Here is a 9,969-nt window from a genome sequence, read left to right as displayed (position 1 = left end):
TATAAAAAACAAGGAATTTCAGCTGTGGTTATTAGGAGAATACATCTAGATGACTGATATAAAAGTACAGTAACATTCTTATCTTAAATTCGTTCTTAATATCGTTGTCTCTTTAGAAACACGTGCCAATTTGGAGGAACTCCGGAGCCATAGAAACAAAAGAAAAAAAAAAAAGGTGAATTTGATGGTGGTAGATGTGTAACGCGGGAATAGATGAGCAACCATTTCTATGTTTTGTGAAATGATACTATTAATGAAACAAGCTATACAAATTATATCCTTATACCCTTTGTGCTTCATATTTTAATGCAATAAGCCGCTTAACTGACGAAAACGCTAATTTCTACAGTGATAACTCGAGTTGGTGAGCTAAAAGTTCCTGTCTTATCTATCGTGTATTTCATGCACTTGGTGAAGCTAACAAACACCCTAGTGTGACGTCAGACAGTAGAAATTTCTGGAGACAGCTGTGTCCGGTGGTGTGATCGAAGATACTTTAAGACCTTATGAACACTTTACTTTTAAACTTGCAACATCGACGCCAAGCTATCCTTGCTGTCCTTGGGGGGGGGGATTGTTTCAAATCAAAAAGAAATTTCATAAACTGCCTGGATGCAAAGCCTTACTTATCAAAATATTTATCAACAAACGAATCGTGAACGACAACTCATTGACAGATAAGGTCAGAATGTATTACGTAATTACGTCTGAACTGCCATCCTAACATGAGGACATGAGTTTTGGTACTTGAGTTTGTTTGTAGTTTAGCACAAAGCTACACAATGGGCTATTTACGCTCTGACCCTCACGGGTATTTTTTTACTTCCGGTATAAAACATTAAAAAAATTTTGTTTGCTTCTGCATAATATCCAATACTCCTTCGCAGACAAAAGGGGCGAAAGTGAGAATGTCACGAAAACCGAAACTATATCACTTCTACTGCTTAAGTGCTTATAAGCTTCAGCGGGTAGGATGACGTAAACTGTTGATGGAAAAGTATCTATTGACTGACATGTTCTTTCTTCAGGTGTGCACAATAAGGCATACTCGATCAATCTGGACTCATTCTGATTATCGTGAAACAAGGCGTTATTATTTACACGAATAAAGACTGAATATTCTTGAACGATTCACGAAATTCCATTTATTAATGAACTGGTTGTCAGTGCAGAGTATTTGGATACAATATGAGTAGGAGAAGATCATTTTATAATACATATAGATGCAGGAAACGCAATGCTTTATGAACAAAGATTGTAAGGGGAACGAAGTGTTATTTATTTCGTATAATGATATGAAAGTAGGAGGCTGGCATGGCCAGGTGGGTTAAGGTGTTCGACTCGTAATCCGAGGGTTGCGAGTTCGAATCCCCGTCATACCAAACATGCTCGCCCTTTCAATCGTGGGTGCATTATAAAGATCGGTCAATCCCACTATTTGTTGGTAAAAAAGTAGCCCAAGCATTGGCGGTGGGTGGTGATGACTAGTTGCCTTCCCTCTAGTCTTACACTGCTAAATTAGGGACGGATAGCGCAGATAGCCCTCGTGTAGTTTTGCGCGAAATTAAAAAATTAAATAAATGAAAGTACGACATCTTTGTGTCATCGTTATATGCGATGCAGTTCCAGATTTTAATTAACAATACCTAAGTACACCTTAATATACATACAATCATAGGTTATGCTAGTTTTCTAGTGTTACTGTTAGAAGATCAGAAATATAGCAAAAATCCCTTATGTTTCTCTTTAGATACCAACATGAATTAAAAGGTTTTCGAGAAACAAGGTGTCGCTTCAGAAAGTAAGGGTAAAGATTAAGATAAATACATCTTTCTTAATACCCCCGATTAGACGAGTTTTTTTCAAGTTTAAAGACTTATAGTTTTAAAACTGAAATTCCCGCCAAGGTAAAGCAAAAGGGAGACCACTTAAGAACTAAATTAAGAAAAGGAGCTCGACTCAGCTCTTAAAACAGTGAAAGAAAATTTGTATATATAGTGTGAAGAAATTAGAAGTAAAGACAACAGAGAACTGCATATAAACGGGAAAAATGTTTTATACAGAATAAAAGTTATACTTGTTTCGATAATACAAAAGTTCATTCTAGGATAAATAAAAGTCATCAAACACGCCTTTCCAACTTGGAAACACTTTGTGCTCTTCGAGGGATAAAGGAAAGCTTAATTTTCTTATTGCATTAGTTCACTGGAAGAAGTAATTAATCTTATGAGAGCCAGAATTACAGGGACGAAAACCTATAGCAGCGAAGTTACATGCTACGGATTCGTAAACACCGGAACGAAACAGCAAGAAATAATACATAGCACAGATATTGCTACAAGACTCCATGTCTTGGTTTAATGCCACTAAAGCGTTGTCACATATACCTAGAACAAAACCGTACGAGATAATAAATAGATCTCGTAAGATTTAATGGAAACTCTTTATCACTTACACGTCCGGTAGGTCTAAGACCAAGCTTTACGTATGTCAGTGTTTTTATTGAGATATCGAACTAATTATTTTTATTTACTAGTTTCCTATATCTGAAAATTTTCTGCGATAGGAGAATGTATATATTTAATTATTATTTATTAGAGTCAACACATAGTATTAAATTTTTTTTCTGAAAATAATAGACGGTCTCAGATACACTAGCGACCATGCTAATGTAATACAGGAGACATAACATCAGTAATGCTGCCAGTTTTGGTTATTTCTAATTTTCACACCTTACTAACAGTTATTATAGCCTGTAACTTTAATGTTACAATATGAAAAAGTGACAAATGAAATCAGTTGTACTTTCCGAGAGATGACAAGAAAAAGTGTATTTTAAACATTGCTAATGTTACATCATCAACTAATGTTTAAACTTCAATATTGTTCAAAAACAGGAACATAAACCAGTACTTGTGCAATAGGTGTAAAGGCAACATAATGACATATATAAATTCACACAATTCACTATTTTTGTACATAATTTTCGTGTTGGCATATGATAGTCTTACCATAAAAGACAGTTTAACTATTATATCTGTTGTGTGTCAAAAGATAGAATGCTACCTGCTGGAATAAAAATTCTCCCTGCCCGATATGACCAGGTGGTTAAGGCACTCGAGTCGTAATTTGAGGGTCGCGGGTTTGAATCCCCGTCACACCAAATATACTCGCCCTTTCAGCCGTGGGGGCGTTAACGCTACGCTCAATCCCACTGTCTCTTGGTAAAAGAGTAGCCCAAGAGTTGGCGGTGGGTGGTGATGACTAGCTGCTTTCCTTCTAGTCTTACTCTGCTAAATTAGGGACGGGTAGCGCAGATAGCCCTCATGCACCTATGCGCGAAACTTAAAAATAAACAAACAAATAAACAAGATCCTACCATACATAATAAGTTGTTGCACCAGTAGTGAGTGATGAGTTGAGATTCTCCAATTTGCAAGCCTATCGTGTTTATAAAAAATAATTTTGATTTTTCTGTCTGTAATTAGTTTACATAGTTGTGAGGAATACAACACAAATTCAAGTGCTTACCCGTGCATTAGCTAAAAATTCAACTTTCCATCTATGTATTTTTATAGACACATACCAAATAATGTTTCGTCAAATACATGTTGAACCAGCCATTGTGTCCGTAAGACCAGACATATAACTTCTCTCTTCCATATAAATTGGCCCGGCATATGCAAATGGTTAGGGCGCTCAACTCGTAATCTGAGGGTCGCGGGGTCAAATCCCCACCACACCAAACATGCTTGCCCTTTCGGTCGTGAGAACGTTATGATGTGGCAATCAATCCCACCATTCGTTGATAAAAGAGTAGCCCAAGAGTTGGCGGTGGGTGATGATAACTAGCTGCCTTCCCTATAGTCTTATACTGCTAAATTAGAGACGGCTAGCGCAGATAGTCCTCGTTTAGCTTTGCGCGAAACTCGAGAACAATGATAAATCCATAAAAATGAATATACTCGAACTTGAGATCAATAGTTTTAAGTGAGTGAGCTTGATATAGTTTGTAGCTTGTTTTTGTGTTATTGACTCATGGGTTTCCATTCAGAGAGAAGAAAAGGGCATCAGTGATGAATATATTCACAGCTGTAAATAATTTATTTTACCTACATTTTGGTGTGTGTGTGTGTTTTCTTATAGCGAAGCCACATTGGGCTATCTGCTGAGTCCACCGATGGGAATCTAATCTGAATTTTAGCAAGAACTTGTTATGTTTGTGATACTCTTTTTAACTTTCAGGCAAGATGTTAAAACATGTAATCACTTGGTGTATGGTGTGTGATAAAAGCTGTTAAGGTTTCTTATAATGTGTTATTAGTGATTTTGTGGTTATATCTTTAGTGGAGCCATTGAAATGAATGTTACAGACTTTCGCTGTTCTAGCTTCTTGGTTGAGCTTCAATCCAAAAACATGTATTCAGTTTAAAGCTTATTTCTAATAGTCACACAAACCTCCCTTTGTTCATTATTTCTGTGATAGAGAGTGCTTTATTATACAAAAATCATCCACATAACCATCAGTGTATGCAAAAAATAACTTTATGGGGAACACAGTTATGTTCTTTCAATTCTCCTTGATAGGTGGCTTTATTTTCTACTGGTTGAAAATGGTGATCCAAGTTCACACCCATAACTTCAAAGCTACCGAGTTGATCGAATTCCAAGATATCCTTGGCACCACGTATCATATCACAAAAGTTAACCAGCAAACACTGGGCCACTCTGACTGTGTCCATCATTATTCTTTGATCTCACTACTATATCACCATGACTCTACCTTTCTCTGCCATATATTTGCTTGGTGACAAAAGAAATTACTCAGGTAGTTTCGCACAAAGCCGCGAAACAAGAAAGGAGGAAAAAACACTAAACGACTAGTACTTTTTCAAAGGTTAGATACTGACTATTAGTACCACAACATGTGAAATGTTCACTCAAGTGGTGTGAAGTGTCTGTCCTAAGGCCACGAAAATGAGATAAACACAGATGCTTCATTAACACAATAACAAAAATGTTAGATGATTTGACATGTTGGAAGAAAGCTCTATGACTTGTCATACGTTAAATCAAGGAGAAAACATTTAGTATAAGATTTTATACTTCATAAGTTATACGAACTAGAAAAAAAATTAAATTAATATGTCTGGTTATAAACCAGAAAGTAGTCACAATTCGCTATTTAATAGAACTAACTTAAACCAAGAGAGAGGAAAAGACATGTGGTACTATATTATCTATAATTCTCTGGAGTAGAAATATGACAAGTATTCAGTAAAAAGGTTCGCCCTTCCAGTGTCAAATTTCGTAGTTCACTTAAGTCCCTTTCACAGTTCGTATTTTCTCTGGAACTGACAAAGCACGTTACGAAACTCTAGAAATATATATATATATCGCCTTTGACTGAGAATGTTAAATCTATAAAGTAAAGAAGTAAAACCTTTTTACAATTGGCATGATTTTAGAATAAGCTTTTTCAGCAAATCTAGCTATATAAAGAAATGGTTGTGTCATGTATACTTACGAAAAATGAGACTGGTAACCACACATGGCATATATCCAACCAGACATGGTAAAACAACCTCCTCTTGCTCTTCTGTTAGTGTAAACAGTATTCAGACTTCCACAACGTAATGGTTAATGTGATAGAACTGAGCTTTAATTTCTTGTGGTTTATTCTCAATTTTGATGAAACGCTACTCGAGGGCTATCTGCGCTAGCCGTCCCTAATTTAGCAGTGTAAGACTAGAGGGAAGGCAGCTTCTTATCACCACCAACCGCCAACGCTTGGGCTACTATTTTACCAACAAATAGTGAGATTGACCGTCACATTATAACGCCCCAATGGCTGAAAGGGCGAGCATGTTTAGTGTGAGAGGGATTTAAACCCGCGACTTTTGGATTACGAGTCGAGTGCCTCAACCACCTGGCCATGCCGGGCCTGAAACATACTGGCAAAAACATCTTGAAAAGCAGACTTTTCAAACTATACCTAAAATAATATCGAATAAAGTTTATTTTAAGTTAGACAAAATTCATCCATTCATCCTTCATGTTCTTATTATTTTTCATATAAGTTTTGTATCACAGGCCTACAGAGCCTATAAATATTTCATTGAAATCTGAAAAATCCTACTAAAACATCTCCTGCACAGGTCACAGAGCTATTTTTATGTTGATTCATGAAAGAGATGTTTTTGTACTTCGATGAAACTGTATTATTTAGTATTATTTTATTACAATTGTTCATATGTTTGTTTCATAAAACCAACAGACATTTAATATAAAACATTGCCAATCTCCTCGACCAATTTGAAATGTTAATTATTTTTCTTTAAAAGTCGATATACGTGGCTATAAATACACTATAACTAGATGCCTACGCGATATTGTTATGAAGAACTTCCTTTGTACTCGACGCTCGTTGAACACGTGCTTAAACGAAACTTCAGGCACAATATCATCTGATTCAGTAAATAATGACTGGGTGGAAAAAAGGCATTGTAGCAGTAAAATGTTGAAAAACTTGTAGCATGTAACTAAATGTGTATACACGTATGTACCTTAACGCTTACTATTCACAAATGGACATAAAATACAACTTGAGAAACGAGATGATTAAAAAATTGTTTATCTAAAGATGGGAAAAAGTAGTAGTAAAAAAGTTAAAAAACCAAGATGAATCAATAGACGGACATTATATTTTCAAGCCGACAAATAGGGATTTAGAAAAACAAACTATTCAAGGAAAGTGTCCACATTATTTTCTCAAGCTTCAAATATCTGTTTTGACTCCACTAAAATTGATAAATACTGTATACATGGTTTGTTGCTTGAGGGAATAATATAGACACTATTTCTAGCGTAGTTTGGTTACTTTATTTAGGGTCCCTAGTTGTAGGCTAGAGAAAATAATCTTTACAACTTGATTCAGCTTGTTTCTGTTCATTTTAGACTATCCTTATTCCGCATTTTAACTTTACAATTTTTACTTATCTTGTACTTTCTGTGTTAGGTATTACCAACTCTGTATTTTAGTGCTAGCGAGTATTTTCTACCTTCTAACAAATATCATTTTATTTTTCACTTACACAAACTATCATCCAAGTTCCAAGTACTATCGTGCTTCATTATACCTTTTATTTATACAAAGTATCATGATATGTTAAGACTTCAAGTATCATTTGTCGCCACACCTGCCTGCTGCTTCTAATAAATAGATTTCTAGTTCTAGGTATCACTCCACTCTTTTTTACTGAATATCAATTACTCTACACGTGTGTTAGTAAATAATTTACTCAGCCAAAGCACAGACTTTCCTTTCTTCAATTGTGTAGTTGTCTCTCAGCAAGTTCATCGGTGTACCGCTAGGTATCATGGTCCCATCCCTCACGCTATTCCCATTGAATACTTGTGTTTAAAAAAATGAATATTTAAATACTACTATTTCTACATAACCTCTTCAAGGTTCTTTTTATAAATAACGACAAATTCAGTTTGATTTAATTAGTATGTCGTTTTTATATACTTTTGCGGTCACTTCACTTCCACACGTTCACCCTCTTTCATCAAGTATCCCAGTTGACCAATGAACCTTTTACATGATATTTCAGTGATGACGCCATTTGGAGACATTACCAGTCATGACAAATAATGATTTTTGGATGATCTATTAATCATCGGAGTAGTTATTCACATAATTTTCAAGGCATTTTCTATGAGGCCATTTACATCTCAGTTGGCACCAAGTTAAACACAAGTACTGGCAGCAAAATGGAAAGAGAAAGGTCAGAACTGATGTAAAGTGATGTAATGGTCACTCAAACAGAGGCTCACATTCTCCACAGCATCGAATGGCCCGGTCACAAAAAGCATGAATTAAAGGTAGGATTCATGTGTAGAAGTAGGATTATAGCGTTTGAATGCTCATTGGTCAAAACTGGATCCATTTCATACAGAACAGAATAAGATGCATATTATTACGCACTTGTCGGGTTGACCAATAACGGCGAAAACCATAACAGAACATGGGTAAACCTTGACGACTTGTTTGATATTTGTGACACCAAACAGAAACATAACATTACACTGCAGTTTACCGTTCGTTTCAGAAATTAGTTAAAAAAATAACCCAACACTTATAGAAAAAGTCCCATTAAACATAAAATTCCTGTTGTTTTATAATTAATTCAAACACCTAGCCCTAAGCTAAAATCTTTATTAAATAAAAATTCGATAAGATCATGCAATACCAACGTCGTTTGCAAAATAATGTGCAATATTTGTCCAGAATTGCATATCGGACAAACCCGGAAGAATATTAAAAACCAGATTCACCAAAAACAATAAAACAGCTTACCAGTATTACATCTATAAAAAATTTTAGGCAAAGAATCAAACATCAACAAATATAAGATAAAGAAAGCTGTTTTAAATTGAACAAAATAACTCTACTCTGAACCAATACCCCAAGGTTCCAATATATGTTTCTAAGCTGTTAAGCAATCTACGGTTTTGTGGCCTCTTTCTTTCATAGTGTAGATATACATTATTGCGTCTGTGTTAACAGGTTATATCTAATGATGATACAGTCTTGTCGAAACGGCGTACATTTGTAATAAAGTTTCTTTGTTTTTTACTAACAATTCAAGCCGTATCCAAACTTTATTTTTTAAAGATAAGATTCGTCGTGAAATGTGAAACGTCTACTTCTATCAATTTTGTTAAATTTATTCTTCATCGTTAAAAACAAATATATCATAAAAGTCTCAAATCTTCTTAATGTCCAGTTTATTATGGTTAGAAATAAATCATTTGGTTTCATGATACGACAGTGTAAGAAAGAAAAAGTTCAAAGATCAAGTTTTACATCAGTAGACATACTAAATGTAACTATAGAAGCATAAAGGTCAAAGATCATCTTTTGCATCAGTAGACAGCACTTACTAAATCCAACTATAGAAGCCTAAAGGACAAATATTAAGGTGTACTTCAAAACGTAGTGGCCCGGCATGGCCAAGCGTGTTAAGGCGTGCGACTCGTAATCTGAGGGTCGCGGGTTCGCATCCCCGTCGCGCCAAACATGCTCGCCCTCTCAGCCGTGGGGGCGTTATAATGTGACGGTCAATCCCACTATTTGTTGGTAAAAGAGTAGCCCAAGAGTTGGCGGTGGGTGATGATGACTAGCTGCCTTCCCTCTAGTATTATACTGCTAAATTAGGGACGGCTAGCACAGATAGCCCTCGAGTAGCTTTGTGCGAAATTCAAAAACAAACAAACAAATAATTCAAAACATATAGTACTTAATATTTTAATTACAGAGGTCAGCACAAAGTGGTCAATGCACACGCCTAATTGCAGTATTGCTCTAATTCAATCCTATCCAGAAGGTTAAAGGTCACTACTAGTGTGTGTGAAGTCAACAGTACACTAAGTTCAGTTAAGAGACCCACTAGGTCATCTATCAACGGTAGTGCTTGATCGTAACAGTGAAATACATCCAGTGTAACTGGTCAGAGATCAAACGAATGTGTGACAGTAAAACAATATCTATATTTATTACTAATCAATAAACACTGAGAAGATTTTTAAATATCTAGCTTTGAGAAATTCGTGGACATACTTTTTTATTTTAAATCCTACTGCATATTTGTCTCATGCGTAATGAGTTGATTCATTTTATTAACTTTTATCGTGAAAGCTCAATATAGCAAGCTTTTCTTCTAGAAATAAACATTTCCGCTTGGTATTTTAATCACCCAAATGGAAAGAAATGCCGAAGGGACTTTCTGCACAGAGACTTTGATAAACATAATGTTTTACAGTTCACTAGCATATACGTATGTACTATGTTTAACTCTCTAAAATTACAGCTCACTAATGGATTAGCTAATATCTAGATTTGAAAAAAAAAGTTCCCAACCATATACACATGTGTGTGTGTGTGTGTGTCTGTACTAAGTAAAC

This window comes from Tachypleus tridentatus, chromosome 7 (assembly GCF_004210375.1).
Source record: "Tachypleus tridentatus isolate NWPU-2018 chromosome 7, ASM421037v1, whole genome shotgun sequence".
Taxonomy (NCBI): Eukaryota; Metazoa; Arthropoda; class Merostomata; order Xiphosura; family Limulidae; genus Tachypleus; species Tachypleus tridentatus.
Note: the sequence above shows the minus strand (reverse complement) of the source record.